A 6,057-nucleotide genomic window follows, 5' to 3' on the forward strand; every position below is an offset into this window, starting at 1 on the left:
TGATGGGAAGAACTGACTCTTTGGAAAAGACCCTTATGCTGGGAAAGATTGAAGGCAGGAGGAGAAGGGATGACAGAGGATGGGATGGTTGGATGGCATCACCAACTCGACAGACATGAGTTTGAGCAAGCTCTGGGAGTTGATGATGGACAAGGAGGTCTGGCATGCTGCAGTCTATGGAGTCGCAAAGAGTTGGATATGGCTGAGGGGCTGAACAACAACAATTGAGGCATAGCCGATTAATGACGTTGTGGTAGTTTCAGGTGAACGGTGAAAGGATTCAACCGTACATATACATGCATCCATTCTCCCCTAAATGCTCCTCCCATCCAGGCTGGCACATAACACTGAGAAGAGTTAGTGCTATACACTAAGTCCTCGTTGGTTATCCATTTTAAATATAGTAGTGTGTACATGACCCTCCCAAAGTCCCTAACTATCCCTCCCCCCAGCAACCACAAGTTTGTTTTCTACATCAGTGAGTCTCTATCTGTTATGAAGTAAGTTAATTTGTATCATTTCTTTTTAAATTCTACCTATAAAGGATGCCATACCATAGTTCCCCTTCTCTGTCTGACTTACTTCATTTAGTATGACACTCTCTAGGCCTATCCATGTTGCTGCAGATGGCATTATTTCATTCTTTTTAATGGCTAAATATTATTACATCTTCTTTATCCTTTCCTCTGTCGATGGATATTTAGGTTGCTTCCATGTCTTGGCCATTGTAAATAGTGCTTCAAAGAACATTGAGGTAAATGTATCCCTTCAGATCATGTTGTTTTCTGGATATATGCCCAGAAATGGGATTGCAGGGTCATATGGTAGCTCTATTTTTGGTTTAAGGCACCTCCATACTGTTCTCCACAGTGGCTGTACCAATTTACATTTCCACCAACAATGTAAGAGGGTTCCTTTCCCTCCACACCCTCTCCAGCACTTATTTGCGGGTTTTTTGATGATAGCCATTCTGACTGGGGTGAAGTGATATCTCATTGTAGTTTTGGTTTGCATTTCTCTAAACCCTAACAATGCTGAACATCTTTTCATGTGCCTATTGGCCATCTGTGTGACTTCTTTGGAGAAATGGGAAAGCCTTTGTTTATGATGTCAGGGAAAAAGAGAAAGTCCTAATAATAAAGTGATCCTTCTCTTTTTGCCATGGTGTTTGTTATTCTTGCTGGTTTGTTGTTGTTGTTTTTGTGTGTTGTTGTTGTTGTTCCATTCATTTACTTCAAAGAAAAGAAAAGCAAACAAGTGACCAATTTTGCCATCTTGAGCTAAAAGGCCATGCTAACAAAGACCCTAATGGAGTTGTAAAGGATAATAGCCCAAAGGAAGAGAACAATTCTGGGATTTGATTATTTTAGCACTTCCCTGGCACTGCCTCATTTTTAGCCAGTTGAGGTCCCTGGAAATTATGCACGAGCTAAAGGACATGATGAGCTAGAAGCTGTGACAGAGGGGAATGGGGTTTGCCTGGTTTGCTTGGGAATGAAGAGCTTCGCCAGGACACAGGACTTCCAGTGCCTGGACTCAGAAAGTTCTGGGGAAAACAGGATGAACATGTCACCCTCAATGGGGATGAAATAAAGAAATTGGGAAGCAATGCCATGGGGTCGCTAAGAGTCGGACACGACTGAGCGACTTCACTTTCACTTTTCACTTTCATGCATTGGAGAAGGAAATGGCAACCCACTCCAGTGTTCTTGCCTGGAGAATCCCAGGGACAGGGGAGGCTGGTGGGCTGCCGTCTATGGGGTTACACAGAGTTGGACATGACTTAAGTGACTTAGCAGCAGCAGCCATAGCTCTCTTACAAACTATTTCTCCAAATTCCCTCAAAATTCATCCAGAGGTGGGAAGCAGACATTTATAGGGAAAGTGTGGGTAAGTTCTCTCTGTGTGAAACTAAGATGATCAAAACTCGTGATCACTGGGAGGTTTGGCCAACAACCTTTCACTAATGGAATCAGAGCCCAAAAGACCTAATCAGGGAAAGAGTCTGGAGGAGGGGGCAGCAAGAGGACCCAGCCATACATATACATGTATCCACTCTCCCTGAAATTCCCCTCCCATCCAGGCTGCCACTTAACATTGAGTAGAGTGCCCTGTGCTGTACACTAGGTCCTTGCTGGTTCTCCATTTTAAATATAGCAGAGTGTACATGTCAATCCCAACTACCTAACTATCCCTTCCATTGTTAATCAGCTATATTCCAATATAAAATGAAAAGTAAAAAAAAAAACTAAAAGAAAGTGTCTGAACTCTAATCCCTACAGATTCCACAAGGCAGAAGACAGGGTTGGGTAAGGAGGGCAAGGGGCTTGGACTGGGACAGTGCCAGGCTGGCAAATGGAAAGCTGGGAATAATAGTTTCACACAACTGAAGTGGTTAAAATGGTAAGGAAGCCAAGACAGGTGGATTAAAATGACCTCTGACACAAGGCTATTATTTAGTGTGCAAAACCAGGAAGAACAGCCTGTCTCCTGTCCTGGGACATATTCATGACATGAGCCATCCTGAAGATCCTGTTGATTTTTCCTGTAGAGGCAGAATCTGTCTAACAGGGCATGTTGAAAGGTTAAGAGTCCCCTGAAGGGAATTCCAAACCACCCCTTCCTTCCGGCCCTTCAGAAACCCTACAGGGCAAAGCCAGCTCATCCTCATGAGCTTAGCTGAGCTGCTGGGTCAGACTTTAGTCTAAGAGAACACAGGTTGGACACCAAGATTAAACTGGAATTTTAAACTCTGAGAGGCAGCATGGTATAATGAGAAGAGGCTGGCTTTTGCAATTAAAGAGACCCAGACATTAATCTGGTCTGCCCGCTTCCTACCTGTGTCATCTTAGGTAAACTGACTTGTAACACTGGTTTAAAAATACATATCTCAGGGTGGGAGGTAGGAGGGAGATTCAATAAGGAGGAGGGGACATATATAACACCTATGGTTAATTCATGTTGATGTATGACAGAAATCAAAACAATATTGTAAAACAATCATCAATCAATTAAAAATAAATAAATTAATATTTTAAAACATGCATGTCTCATAAGTGGCTTTGTGGAACAGAGACACAACCATATGAAAATGTCAAGCTGGTGCTAATATGTAAGGAAGGGAACCTCCCTTCTGCCTCCATAGAGTTGCCCAACTCCCTGAAAGTGTATGACAGTGGGAGTGTGATTGCGGGGGTGTGGCTGTGCATGTGTATGTGTTTAATTGTGTGTATGTGTGTGAGACAGTGTATTTGTGTGTGGCTGTATCTCTCTGTGCACGTTGCTCTGCACACAATACACTTACCAGGAACCACAGGATTCCCATGGTACATGGAAAGGATCAACACTTTCTGGACCTGGAAGACAGTGTATTTATGTGCATATGTGTATGGCTGTGTGTGTGTAACAGTGGGGGATGACTGCTTGAGTGTGACTGTGTGGGGCTGTGGGTGTGGAGGTGGCTGTGTACGTGTGTGTGTGACTATATGTGTGACTGTGTATAGATGTGGCTGTGGGGGGGATTGTGTATGTGTATGACTGTGTGTGATTATGTGCGTCATTGCTGACCACATGACTGTGCCTGTGTGAGTGTGTGTATCTTCAGAGGACGCCCTGGCTTAGCATCTGAATGGGGAGCAGAAACCCGTTCTTCCTCCTCGTCATTCCTCAGCAACCATCTGTCCACTGGTTGCTGCAGCTCTGAGACAGGCCAGACAAGCTCAACTTCTCCATCTCCACTCAGACTCCCAGCTCAAAAGCTCAACTTCTCCATCTCCACTCAGACTCCCAGCTCAAAAGCTCAACGGCTCCATCTCCACTCAGACTCCCAGCTCAAAAGCTCAACGGCTCCATCTCCACTCAGACTCCCAGCTCAAAAGCTCAACTTCTCCATCTCCACTCAGACTCCCAGCTCAAAAGCTCAACTTCTCCATCTCCACTCAGACTCCCAGCTCAAAAGCTCAACGGCTCCATCTCCACTCAGACTCCCAGCTCAAAAGCTCAACTTCTCCATCTCCACTCAGACTCCCAGCTCAAAAGCTCAACTTCTCCATCTCCACTCAGACTCCCAGCTCAAAAGCTCAATGGCTCCATCTCCACTCAGACTCCCAGCTCAAAGCACATTGGTGGCTCCCACCCTGCTGTGAAAAGGGCTGGAACACATTTCTTTCCCACTCCAGAAGGACTGGAAGCTCCCTCCACCTCTGAGACATTCTGCTCCAGAGCCCTCTCTCTGTCATAGTTGGCCCACAGATCAGAAGTCATCCCCCAAACCTCAGAGACTCAGTTCCCCTTGATGACAAGGCGCCTGAGGCCCTCCTTCCAACCACCTCGAGCCCTGTCTCTTGGACCTCACCTCTGTCCTCTGTATGCACTTTGCTGCACACACAACACACCCATCAGGAACTATGAGACTCCCACGGTACATGGCAAAGACGAACACTTTTCTGGAACTGCAAATTCAAAGAAACTCTTTAGAAGAGCAAGCTTACAGCACAAAGCTACTGAAGAGAATAAATTCTTGCACCTCCCAAAACAGCAGAGTCCAGAACTAGAGAGCTTCATGTCTCCATCTGGTTCCCTGGCCTCCTCGTGGCTGGGCAGGCAGGAAGTGGATGAGGGACATGACAAGAAACAGCCTGCCTCACCAGTTTCTGGACAATCAAACCTTTGTTCCAAGATTGCTGACCTAGGATGCCTGGAAAGAACCAGACTCTAGAAGGGAAGAGGGGTGGAGGGATGAATGTGAAATAAAAACACACCTACCCAGAGGTGGAGAGTCAGTCCCTTAAACAGGGTTAATGGAAGGTTCCATTCTCCCGAACAGGGCTGGCTGGGAGGGGAGGCAATTTTACAGCTTTCTTGGTTCTTCTGCATTTGCACATGACAGGCTCTCTTGGGTCTCAATTTCTTCTCATTGTTCTCCTCCTCGAGCATAGATAAATGCTAGGGAAGATTGCTTACCAACCCAGAGGGATCTGAAGGGCAGGGTGCACTGAGTTCTCAGCAAACACCCCAGGGAGATGCCAAAAAGCTGCCGGGTTACACTGAAATTGTCAAGATTGTCATCTATTTAACAGGAAAAACAGGAAGTGAGAGATAAGCAATTCCTCACCCCCTAAAGACTCATATCCTATTGGAAGATAAATCATAAAGAAATACCTAGTAAAAATGCTGGGGAATAAGTGTGATAGATAAAAATAAAGCATAGAAAAGGGTGAAGAGCCTGGAAGTGATCATTTAAACAAAGTTATGGATGGAAGAGCTCCCTCAGAGTGAAAATTTCAGCAGAGTGAGCCAGTCATTCACATAACTAAGGGAGAGGTTGTTGTGCAGGACAGAGGCTCCTAGGCAAGAATTTGCTTTGGTTTGTTGAAAGAAGAGCAAGAAGATCAAGACAAATGAAGCAGAATAAGGAAGAGGAAGAGCAATAGGTGTTTGGAAAATTCTGCAATGACCAGATCTCCTAGGTGTCTCTGCCAAGGAGCTTGAAGACTTACATTAAATCCTTTCCACTTTTGCCTGATTAACCCAACAGGAACAGCATTTGAATGGAAGCAAGCATTATTCCAAGTAGAAGTCAAGAAGACTTAAAGTCATCCCAAATTGAAATGCAACATTTTTGACAATTTAAATTGCTTCCTAGCAACTGAAGAGGGAACAAGTGACATATCCAGACTGTGGGTGGGTCGGTACCCTATTCTCATACAACACCAAACATGTTGTTCAGTCACTCAGTTGCGTCAGACTCTTTGTGACCCCATGAACTGTGGCACCAGGCCTCCCTGTCCTGCACCGTCTTCCAGAGTTTTCTCAAACTCATGTCCATTGGGTCAGTGATGCCATCAAACCATCTCATCTTCTGCCATCCCCTTCTCTTCATGCCTTCCATCTTTCCCAGCATCAGAGTCTTCTCAGTGAGTTGACTCTTCAGTGGCCAAAGTATTGGAGCTCCAGCTTCGGCATCAGTCCTTCCAATGAATATTCAGGGTTTATTTCCTTTAGGAGTGACTGGTTTGATCTCCTTGCATCCAAGGGACTCTCAAGAGTCTTCTCCAA

The sequence above is a fragment of the Bubalus bubalis genome, chromosome 8 (genome assembly GCF_019923935.1).
Source record: "Bubalus bubalis isolate 160015118507 breed Murrah chromosome 8, NDDB_SH_1, whole genome shotgun sequence".
Lineage (NCBI taxonomy): Eukaryota > Metazoa > Chordata > Mammalia > Artiodactyla > Bovidae > Bubalus > Bubalus bubalis.